This window comes from Mangifera indica, chromosome 17 (genome assembly GCF_011075055.1).
Source record: "Mangifera indica cultivar Alphonso chromosome 17, CATAS_Mindica_2.1, whole genome shotgun sequence".
Lineage (NCBI taxonomy): Eukaryota > Viridiplantae > Streptophyta > Magnoliopsida > Sapindales > Anacardiaceae > Mangifera > Mangifera indica.
The window spans coordinates 1-10,745 of record NC_058153.1 but is presented as its reverse complement, the minus strand read 5'-3'; the positions used below and the strand labels follow the sequence as shown (position 1 = coordinate 10,745).

Here is a 10,745-nt window from a genome sequence, read left to right as displayed (position 1 = left end):
CAGTTAAAAAAACTATTTTATCCTTAGGCTAAACACAAGGAAGGGAAAGAAGAAGGAAAGAAAGGTATAGAGACATTAGCAAGAAAGACAAGGTAGTTAGTGATAAAAAAAAAACATTCGACTATATAGAAGATAACACAAACCTTATTTGAGTCAAATTCAGGTTAAAGTTTAAGAGAGTTAAGGAAATTAGTATATATTTAGATAGCCACCAACTTGTGCAAAAGTGGTGACGTATGTATAAACTATTGGGTATGATACTTATAAGATGCATCATGCACTTGATACCAAGACACATTAGCGACTTAGTTCATGTGTGCATACTAAGAGATTGTAACTTTTTAGATAGTTCCTCACATTATCAGCGAGATACATTATATATGTATCCATGGTAAAGGTCATCCCATAATGGATTTAGGTAGCAGTTCTATAATCAGTATATGTAGTAGAGAGAAACTATGACAAAATTTTTGTGTGTGACTAGGGTATCATAGTTAGTTAACCCATTAGACCATATGATATGTGTTCAAGACACGATAGATAGTAGACATATAAGGTGCCATATGCTTTCATCAAGACATAAAATATGCCAAGTTCAACTAAGACCATAGTAACCTATGTGAATAACCTATGTCCAGACACGAGGGTGTCGAATTATGATCATATCGAGATTCCAAATAGAACATCAAGTTTATCAGCTTTGCGTACCATTTAGATTGTCGAGAGATCATTAACTTATTGAGTATTTTTCACTCATGAGTTCTTTTTTGTTGTTTTGCAAGTAAATGTAAGTAATAGCGCATGCAAAAGATCCAGTGATGTAGCTGAACGACTGTTAGAGGGTGAGGGGCAAAATTATCTTTTTACATATTTCTTTCTATTTATGTATTTTTGTCATTTCAATTACATTGTCATGAATAATTATGCACAATAACTATTGGATTGGGTTTTTAGACATTTTGATTCATAAAGCTTAATAAACGAGGTATTTTAATTGACTTTTTAAGTTTAACCTTTTTGCACGCATTTAAATATTTATTATCATGTTATTTTCTATTGTTTTTAAATTAAGAGCCAAGTCGTATACATCTTTTTGGATCATATTTTGAATAAAAGTATGTATCTGAAGAGAAGTATTACATTTATGATATCAGAACATGATTTTGAAACCTAAAAAGATGTTAAATTTCAGTGTGCCTAAAAAGTACATAACAGAGTTAAGTAAGGAAAGTAACTCCTAATGCAATATTAATTGCTCCTATACGTTTACAACTGTGAGTACAATAAAACTACATTCAGTTAAAGTGATATATGTGCCTGAATCATGATTTTATTTCAAAATAAAGAGATCTATAAGATTAATCAAGGATGTTCTAGAAATCCCCAATTAGGAGAGGAGTTAAGTTGAGGCTCAGGGACAAACATATGATGTGTTAGTTACGCCAACAATAGACAATGAAGTTATCTAGCGGATAGTTGAGGATATTGTTATTCATAACTAAAAGGTATCCAAGAGTATAAGATAGAGTAAGAATGAAGGCACCAAGAATGGAAATGGTGGTGGTGGAGGATTACCCTATCATTTCAAAGGCAACACAGTTTTAGATGAATTACTAGTTGAGGAGTGGAGAATGTCATGAGACCTTTCACTATGACAAACACATAAAATCTGTGTGAACCTATCCAAAGATTTTTCACTATAACAAACACATGGAAATGGTGGTGGTGGTGGTGGAGGATTACCCTATCCAATATGTTAGTCTTCTCCTGAAAAATGATACAAAAGTTTGGTGACGAATATTATGTGAGACTCTCCAAATGTCAAAGATGACTTGGGCTAATTTCAAATAGGCTTTTGATAATAAGTATTTATCATTAGACATCCTTTATGTGAACCTCCAAGAGTTTCTCCACTTAAAATAGTGCAATATGTTAGTCATAAAATTCTCTATCAAGCTAAATTTTTTAACCAAGTATGCTCTAAGGGTAGCAAGTAAAGACATGGGCAAATTAGAGGTTTTCCTTAGGAGACTCAGTTCGGATATTGTCAAAGATATCATAACGAAAGATAATCCTCCTAAATCTTTTTAAGAGCCCTTGGGTACAACATTAGGGTCAGAGGTTCTCCTCCTAGAACGCTTGTAATCAGAGATGAACACGGGCAAGTTGAAAATAAACCATATAAATTTTATGATTAAAATAATGTTGGGGCAAGAAAATGTTTGGTGAATTTAGTTTTTACACTTGACTTTTAATTGATAAGACAGTACAAAAATGGATCTCAAGTCGGAATGCATGGTTAAGAAGAAGGGTAGCAGAAAATCAACCGCATCAAAACTAGAGAAAATAGAGGGTGGGTCCGTTACAATTGTTAAAAATATTGATAGGTCATCCTAATGCACCGACAACTTATTACTCCTAAGTTTTAGTCATTGCAATTAACACTAATGAGAATCAAGCTGTTCCCGCGATTTCCATGTAAATATGTGCTTTCAGGAGCCTCTTATTCATTCATCAGGACCCCTCAGCATTTGTATCACATCCTCTTCTGTTTGCTGCCGTGGTGTTCTTCAATATCTGCACGTTACAATCAGCAAAACATATCGTATCAGTTGTAATCATCCATCCAAAATATCTCACTATATCTTCCATGGGCCTATGAAGCACTGGCAGCAAATGCTAAAACTCCCATTCCAGATGAAATGAATTAATAGCCATTCATCCATAAGAACGTAGCCATGTATTAAATAACACAAGTACGATGGGAAATAACAACTTACGTGTCTAAGCATCTGATTCTCGTTCCGCAACGTGGACAGTCTCTCTTCAAGCTCAGTTTTTCTTCTCCAAGTCTTTAACTCTTGTTTCCAACTCATTTAAGTAGGCCTTTTTCCTCTCTCTTGCTTGCTGAGCTGAAACTCTGTTTCTCAACAACCTGAGACATCACACATTGTCATCATAACGCTACAGTAAGATAGGACACTAACCACACAGGGTCCAAACGGTAAAATCAGCCATAAGCTTACCTCTTTAGTCGCTTGTTCTCTTTGTCAGCTGGACTTCTACCTCTCTTCCTCTGTCTTCCTCCAGATGGCTGAACCTCTGGACCTGCCACTGAACCACTATCTAGACCAGAAGCTGACGCTCCGGCTGGTTCTCCGCCCATGTCGGGCACTCTTTGGATCTCTTCATCACTTTCCATACCTAAATTTATTTAAACCGTAAATTTGAGATCCACATTTAAACAAGAATTCACGCACAAGGCGAACATTATTCGGCTGATCTCAGATAATTTTCTCAGAAAGCGTGATTCATGAGAAAATTTAAAGTCCCAACTGAGGAAATCTTAATTCTAAAGCACAGATTCCGAGAAACTTTGAATTCGATAAGGACAATAATTATAAACAAATGTAGAAAATATGTGATAAATCATTATTATAAAGTAAAATATCACATTGATTCTACAGGAATCGGAAGGAAAGATTCAAACTTTTTCTGTGGTCACAAATGAAGAAACACACTAAGCCCAATGATAAGCCAGCACTAATGAAAACAAACTCTTCCAATCATTCAGAAACAGAAAAGTTTCCGGCTTTAAAGTGGCTACGATTAAAAATTATACTTATATATCTTGAAATTTTAAAGGATAAATTGAAAAATTAAAGTAAAAAACAAACCTTCTTTGATTTCGAGTTAAAGAGCAGAACTTGAAGATCTCTCACTGCTCGATGGCAGAGAACTGGCTGCAATAGAACTGGTTGCCGGTTCTTGCATTTCTTCCCTGACAACGTAAAGAGAAAATGTGAGAAAGTTCTTCCAGACAGACAAAAAGCGCGGGATTTTAATTTTGCAGTAAATCAGTGGTAAGTGTAATAACTACCGTTTGATGGAAAAAGAAACGGACGGTAAAAAGAATGAAATCGTGGAGGTACGAGAACCATGAGGAGCTCACCGCATCAAAGGTTGGCTGGAAGGAAGCGTGTAAAATTCATGCACTGTAAATTTGTGCCCCAGGCATGTGTTGGAAAACAATGCTAACAAAAATGTACGCATATATTTTTTTTATTAAATGAATATAATGAAATATCTAATTTAATACCAAAATTATCTTCCATCTACTCTATATAAGCTCTAAACCCTACATAAACAAAAAAAAAAAAAAAACATTCACAATTACACAATCTCACTTAATATTTACCATTGTAATTTTCATTAAAAAAATTTTATAATATCGAAATAATTATATGAACATCACTTCAATACTTTATTTATTTGTTGATTATACAACAATTTGAAAAGTGTTAAATATTAGCTTATAATAGTGTTTGAAAATTTTAATATCAAAAAAATGTAAAAGGTATTTCAATATTGTTACTACAAAAGGTGAAATGATATTTTACAATACAATGTGTTATTAGATATTAGACTATGTATAAGGTAAAACTATATTTTACAACGTGGAGTGTTATTAGCTATTATACCATGAATGAGGTGAAATAATATTTCACAATGTAGAGTTATTTTATGAGCATGTATTGCTTCTAGATGCCTAAACAGTGTCACCTAGTGTTCAAGAGGGAAACTCATATACCCCGTTGGCTCCTCCCTTGTTTTTTTTTTTTTTTTTTCAACTTGAGCTCTTTTATGTGAAAAAAGAAAAGGTAAATTTTGATAATAAATGTTTTATTCAAAAAAATAGATCAAAAATTTGAATACTATATGCTTAAAACCCCTAAAATGAAAATTATTAAAAAAATTAAAATTAGGTCCATTTTTATAAAAAAATGCTTTATTTGAAAAATGCAAATAAAAAATTTGTAAATTATACATGAAAAAACCCTAAAATGAAAAATATCCAAAAAATTAAAATTAAATCAATTTTCATAATAAATGCCTTATTCAAAAAAATGGATTAAAAAAATTAAAAACTACACAAAAAAATCTTCAAATAAAAAAAATTTGAATTTGGCCTATGAAATGAGAATTATCCAAAAAGCCCAAGGAAATGGAAAATGTTCAAAAGCACCCACCACCATGCAATCAAGCGTGGTAGGCATTGTTTGAAAACTTGCAGTTAGCCCCCACCACGCAAGATCACGAGGTTGCACTATTTGAAAATTTGAAGTTTGCCCCCACCACACAACCTGTTTGAAAACTCAGACTTGGCCTTACACCATGTGGCATCATGTGCTAAACTATTTGAAAACTCACATTTAGCCTCCCACCATGCATTCTTACATGTCCCCTATTGTTTGAAAACTTACACTTACACCCCCAACTCTTCTCACCACATGAATTCATGTGGTGACCACGAATCTCACATGGTGGTCAAACCACTACCAAACTTAATTTTTCGAATACGATTTCATTACTAACAAATTCTATATTTATTCTAACAAAAAAACCTTTAACAAATTTCATTTAAAACACGAAGATTCAAACTATTAATGTAATTTTTCAAATCAACAACCCCAAAACACCAAAAATTTATTTGAATATGCTTAAATTTCTACAGTAGAAGGTATCAAACATTAGAAGAAATGATTGACTAACATTTTGTACGATTTTCACCATTGAAAAATTAGAGAAACAGTTAATAGAAATCTCAAAAGTTTTGAATACAAGAAATCGCATAGTGAGTGGAGTTGGTATGCGAATTTTCAAATAGTGAGACGTATTTGAAGGGTGCTTTATAAATGGGCATTTTGGTCATTGTGCTGACTTATGGTTATATTCATTTAACATTAAAAAAATTGACTAATTATGCTTATATTCAGTTAATTGTGGTTAATCTAATTAATTTTCTTATAATTAATTAAAGAAATAAAAAATTCACTAAAAGACCTAACTATAAGAAGTATGTGCGATATTATTCATATCTTCAAATATTACCGAAACTGTCTACATATCTCATGATCCAAGTCTGTATGTTATAGCCAGTGAAAAACCTCAAAATTGGGGTTTTTGAAATTTATATGTTTTTTGACTGATTTAGACACAATTTTCACAAGTTATCAACCATATTATTTACTTTTAATTAAAAAAAAGGACAGATGATGCAAAAAACCATTTGAAAACTATGAATGGCTATCCCACGACCAGGGTCTATGTGTCATAACCGACAAAACCTCAAAAACTAGGGTTTTTTTTTTTTTTTAAGAATTTTCTTTTTCCAACTGATTTAGGCACATATTCCATAGGTTATGAATCACATCATCTACTTTTGATAAAGAGAAGATAGATGGTACAAAGAAAATCATGGTTGGTTATCTCACAATTTTGGGGTTTTTTTCATATGCTATACCCCACAAGAAACTCAAAAAACTAAATTTTGAGATTTTTACGTTTTCATTTGTGGCAACATAGGGAATAAAAAAGAATAATTTTTTTTTTTGTGCATTGACCAGGCATAAACAATTTACCCTATCACATTTGAAAAATCATCACATAACAGAGTTAAATAATAACCCAAACAAAGTTACGATGAGATAGAGACCGAAGGTTAAGATGAGAATCGAGATTTAGTCTGAATGCTTAGGAATGGGCTTGGAATAGGAATGAGAATGGGCTTGGGCTTGGCATAGGAATGGGTTTGGAATAGGAATGGGCTTGGAATAGGGAATGGGAATAGGCTTGGTAATGGGCTTGGGATGGGTGTGGGCTTGTTCTTGGAATGTGGTAAGCCCCTTGTATTTTTGTATCCTTTTTTTCTTTTATAAAATTTCTTGATTTCTGACTTAAAAAAAAAAAAAAGAGTGGAAATAGACTTGGAATGAGAATGAAAATGAGAATGGGCTGGAATGGTATGGGCTTGGAAAAGGTTTGGGCCCGGAATTGGAATGGGAATGGAGATGGTTTTGGAATGGGAAATGGCTTAAAATGAAAATTAGAATAAGGATGGGTTGAAATGGGATTGGGCTGGAATTAGAATGGGCTAGAATTGGAGTGCGCTCGAAATGGAAATGAAAATGGGCTTGTGCTTGAAATAGGAATGGTAATGGGCTTGTTATGGGAATTGAAACTGGTGGGGGAGTGGAATTGGAATGGTAATGGGCTTGTCATGGGAATTGAAATGGGTTGGGGAATGGAATTGGAATGGTAATGAGCTTGGTATGGGAATTCAAATGGGCTTGAGAATGGACTGGAATCGTACCAGGCTAGTATCGGTAGAATGGAATTCGACTGAAATGGGATTTGATTGAAATATTGATGGGCTGACACATTCCTGGTATTGTCATTGTCCTTGGGAGTATTCCTATTCCTGATATTATCCCCCCTACTCTTGTAAGTATTCCAGTTTCTATTGTTATTCCAATTCATTCCCATTCTAGTTTCTAGTCGTATTCCATCTCTTATTTGCATTCCAATTTCTATTATGAATACTATTCATACTTTTGATACTGAGACTATTCCTTATATTATTCCTACTGTCATTATACTACTACTTTTGATACTGTTCTTATTCCGGGGAAAGTGTACAATAATGAGCCTTTACTCTACGTAAGGCATCTCCATTAATGTCACAAATTCCTTATCTCATTTTGTGATACAGCCAGTTGTGATTATCAATAATCACTTCACCAATAGATACTAACAAAAAATAATACTAGGAAGAACACTAATAGAAACTGAAACATAAACATAAAATAAAATGTATGCAATGTACTCATTTAGAAAATCCAGACTAGACGACTATAATAACAAATTATTCAAGAATTTAGAAAATATAATAAGTAATTAATCATTTAGGAAATCACAATTATCAGAAGAAGACTAAAATAATTTAGGATATCATAATTATAAGAAGACAACTCTATATTTTCAATTTACTGGGTTAATGGCCAAAAAGTAAAATATGATACCTGAAGCATTTGAATACTAAGATCAATCAGATTGTTGCATGCAGAAACATGTTGATGTTCTCTCAAAACCCTTCTTTCGCTCCCTGTAACATAGACAATAAAAACTTCTCAGCTTCCTTTATTTTTTCCTGTAAGAAATGTGAATGGACAATTTAAAATATGGTCAACAAGATACAAAACTCCAAGCTTTTAGGGATATTTACAATACGCGCACAAATACAGGTTATTAATTTTCTAATCCTAAAACTGTGCACCAAAACTGCCCTCCCTAATTATTTGCAATGAAAATGAGAGTAAACTCTAGACTAGAACAACTTTATTTTAACTCCATTTTATAAATTTTATAGCGCAGCCACTGAAAACAGATTAAATAAGAACTCCTTGTTTTTTTCAAATACGGGTGACCATTCAATTTCAATTTTGATGTAAACTCTATTATCCAATATGTACAATACTGTATGCATGTGCAAATTCAGCACTATAACTCTACTTTTAGTTTCAATTGCAAATTATTGGTAACATTAATTGTGTTCCCCTTACATTATTTGAATAGAATTTATGCAGAGAAATACAAAGTAGCTCAAGAGCACATAAATTTTCGATGTAGCCAATCCACCAAGAAGCATACTACCATCGAGACACAAACCACGAAGAAATATACTTAAGAGAGCTATATAGAAAAACAACTACATTATTTCATGTCAATTAATAAGCAAGAACACAATCAAGATGAAACTAATTTTATATAGAGTGAACAGGAAGTAGACTACCTTTCATTTTCAGTATGACAAACGGTGAGATACACAAGTGCAGAAGTGCAACTGCTAGACTTGCATGATTATGACATTTGTAAAGTAAAAAGCACCCTAAATATTATAGTAAAGGTGAATTAAATATTCAATGAAAAACCATTTGTTCCATTGTGCATCAATTGTATGTTTTTTTTATGACAATAGTAAGTAACTAAATCATCATACAGTTAAATGGAGTCACCCATTGAGATCCTAAAATATAGGTCATTTAAAAGAATACCAAGAGCAAAACATAAAATCCCCTTGAAATTTCCAATTCCTTCAATCTTCATGAGCAACTGCAGACATTGTAAAGCACAATGGAATAACCATTTAACACATTGCCATCCAGTAACCTTCAGTAGCAAGATTACTCACCTCTACTCTATGCCAAGGAATAAGCATTTAACATACTGGTAAATGGAAACATATGAAGTAAATATCATATGCAAACTTAAAAAGGGATTGGCACACATTTTTTTCCACTTTAACCTGTATATCACAACATTCCATAGCTTAATATTGTTGGATTGAGGTAACCCTATGATGCCTGCTGGCGGGTCTTCCTGTAACCTTTTGAAATCTCTGATTAGCCTCTTTGTTGCAGGAGTTGGTGTTGACACCACCTGCAATTACAATCAACATTAAAAACAAACTGAATTCATCTAAAAAAAAAATCAGATAATTAACTCTTTAGAAAAGTTCAGTTCATATATTTGCCCCAGTAACATGAAACAAAAACCCAAAATTCATCGTTCAAATTACTTTGACGGAAACTTGGTTAAAGTAATTTAAAAATTTAAACAAATCTAATTTAAAAATCCGGAAAATCTTAAAATAAATTTAAACAAAAAAGCATAAGCTATAATGGAAACCTATGCACAATAGAACAGTCTTTTCATAATAAGAGCAACTTTGAAATTTAAGACCCAAGTCATGCTACTGCATCAGCAAGAACAAATGGGCAACACGACAACATGCCTACTTGCCCCTTTTCATCGTCTATTTAACCGAAAAAAAAAAAGCAGAACAAATGGGTACTTAACAAGACAGCATGCCTAAACCATGGATTCAGATACCAATAACATAAGAACACACAATATCATGTAATTTATAAAGACATAACAGACATCACAACAACTTCATTATTTCAAGCCATTATAACCAGCTGAAAATGTTAAAATTGAATCAAAATGCTTGCAACAAACCTAAACCCTAAGATACATGCCACCATTGATGAAGATAAATATTAGCCTTTTCGTTGCAGGAGTCCGTATTGGCACCACATGCAAGCTTACAATACAGTCAACAATGAAAACAAACCAAATTTATCTTTTTTAAGAAAATGATAAATAACAAAAGTAACACTTAAGAACAAATTTAGTTCATAAATCTGTCCCAGTGTCATGAAACAACTAGAATGCCTAATCCACAACCATTTCAGATACGAATTGTTATCATCACAATTCAACATTTACCCAAAGGCTTATAAATCACAAATTATAGAGTAAAATTAAATTTGAAAAAAAGTAATAAACCCATTTTGCAATAGTACAATGTGTCAGAAATATTGACCAAGTGAAAAAAAAAAAAAAGACAACTATCCGCACAACTCATCGTTAATGCCTTCCTTGATAGTTCTTCTTGCTCGATCGATTTCTGTACGGTCCATTGAAAAAAAAATACAATCCAACCACCAAACCCAGCTGACCATCTTGCCATTTGTTTTTAAATATAGAGGGGAAACACTGAGCAAAATCTCATAAACCCTAAAATAGAAAACCAGTTAGAAAGCACAACGAAGACACCAGAAGACATCATCATAGGGAGCACCCACCCCGAAAAGAAGAGATGACTTAAAGATTTTCACGGTAGATTCAGATCTAACTCCCAAGAAACCCTAAACCCTAAATATAAACCTCAAAAAAAATAAACAGAAAAACACGAGTTTCAGGATTCAATCCTAATGCTTGCATTACCATTAAAATTATTTACCTAAAAAAAGCAATTATGACTGTTATTCTGATTCAATTCTGGTTTCTACCCAATGCACCAAAAGAAAAAAAAGGGGATCAACAAACATGAGGAGATG

General features: G+C 32.9%; 1 pseudogene; it reads right to left on the bottom strand.

Moving 5' to 3' along the window:
* Positions 1–2,312: 2,312 nt before the first annotated feature.
* LOC123200795 lies at positions 2,313–10,626 on the bottom strand (annotated as a pseudogene).
* Between the last annotated feature and the right edge of the window lie 119 nt (positions 10,627–10,745).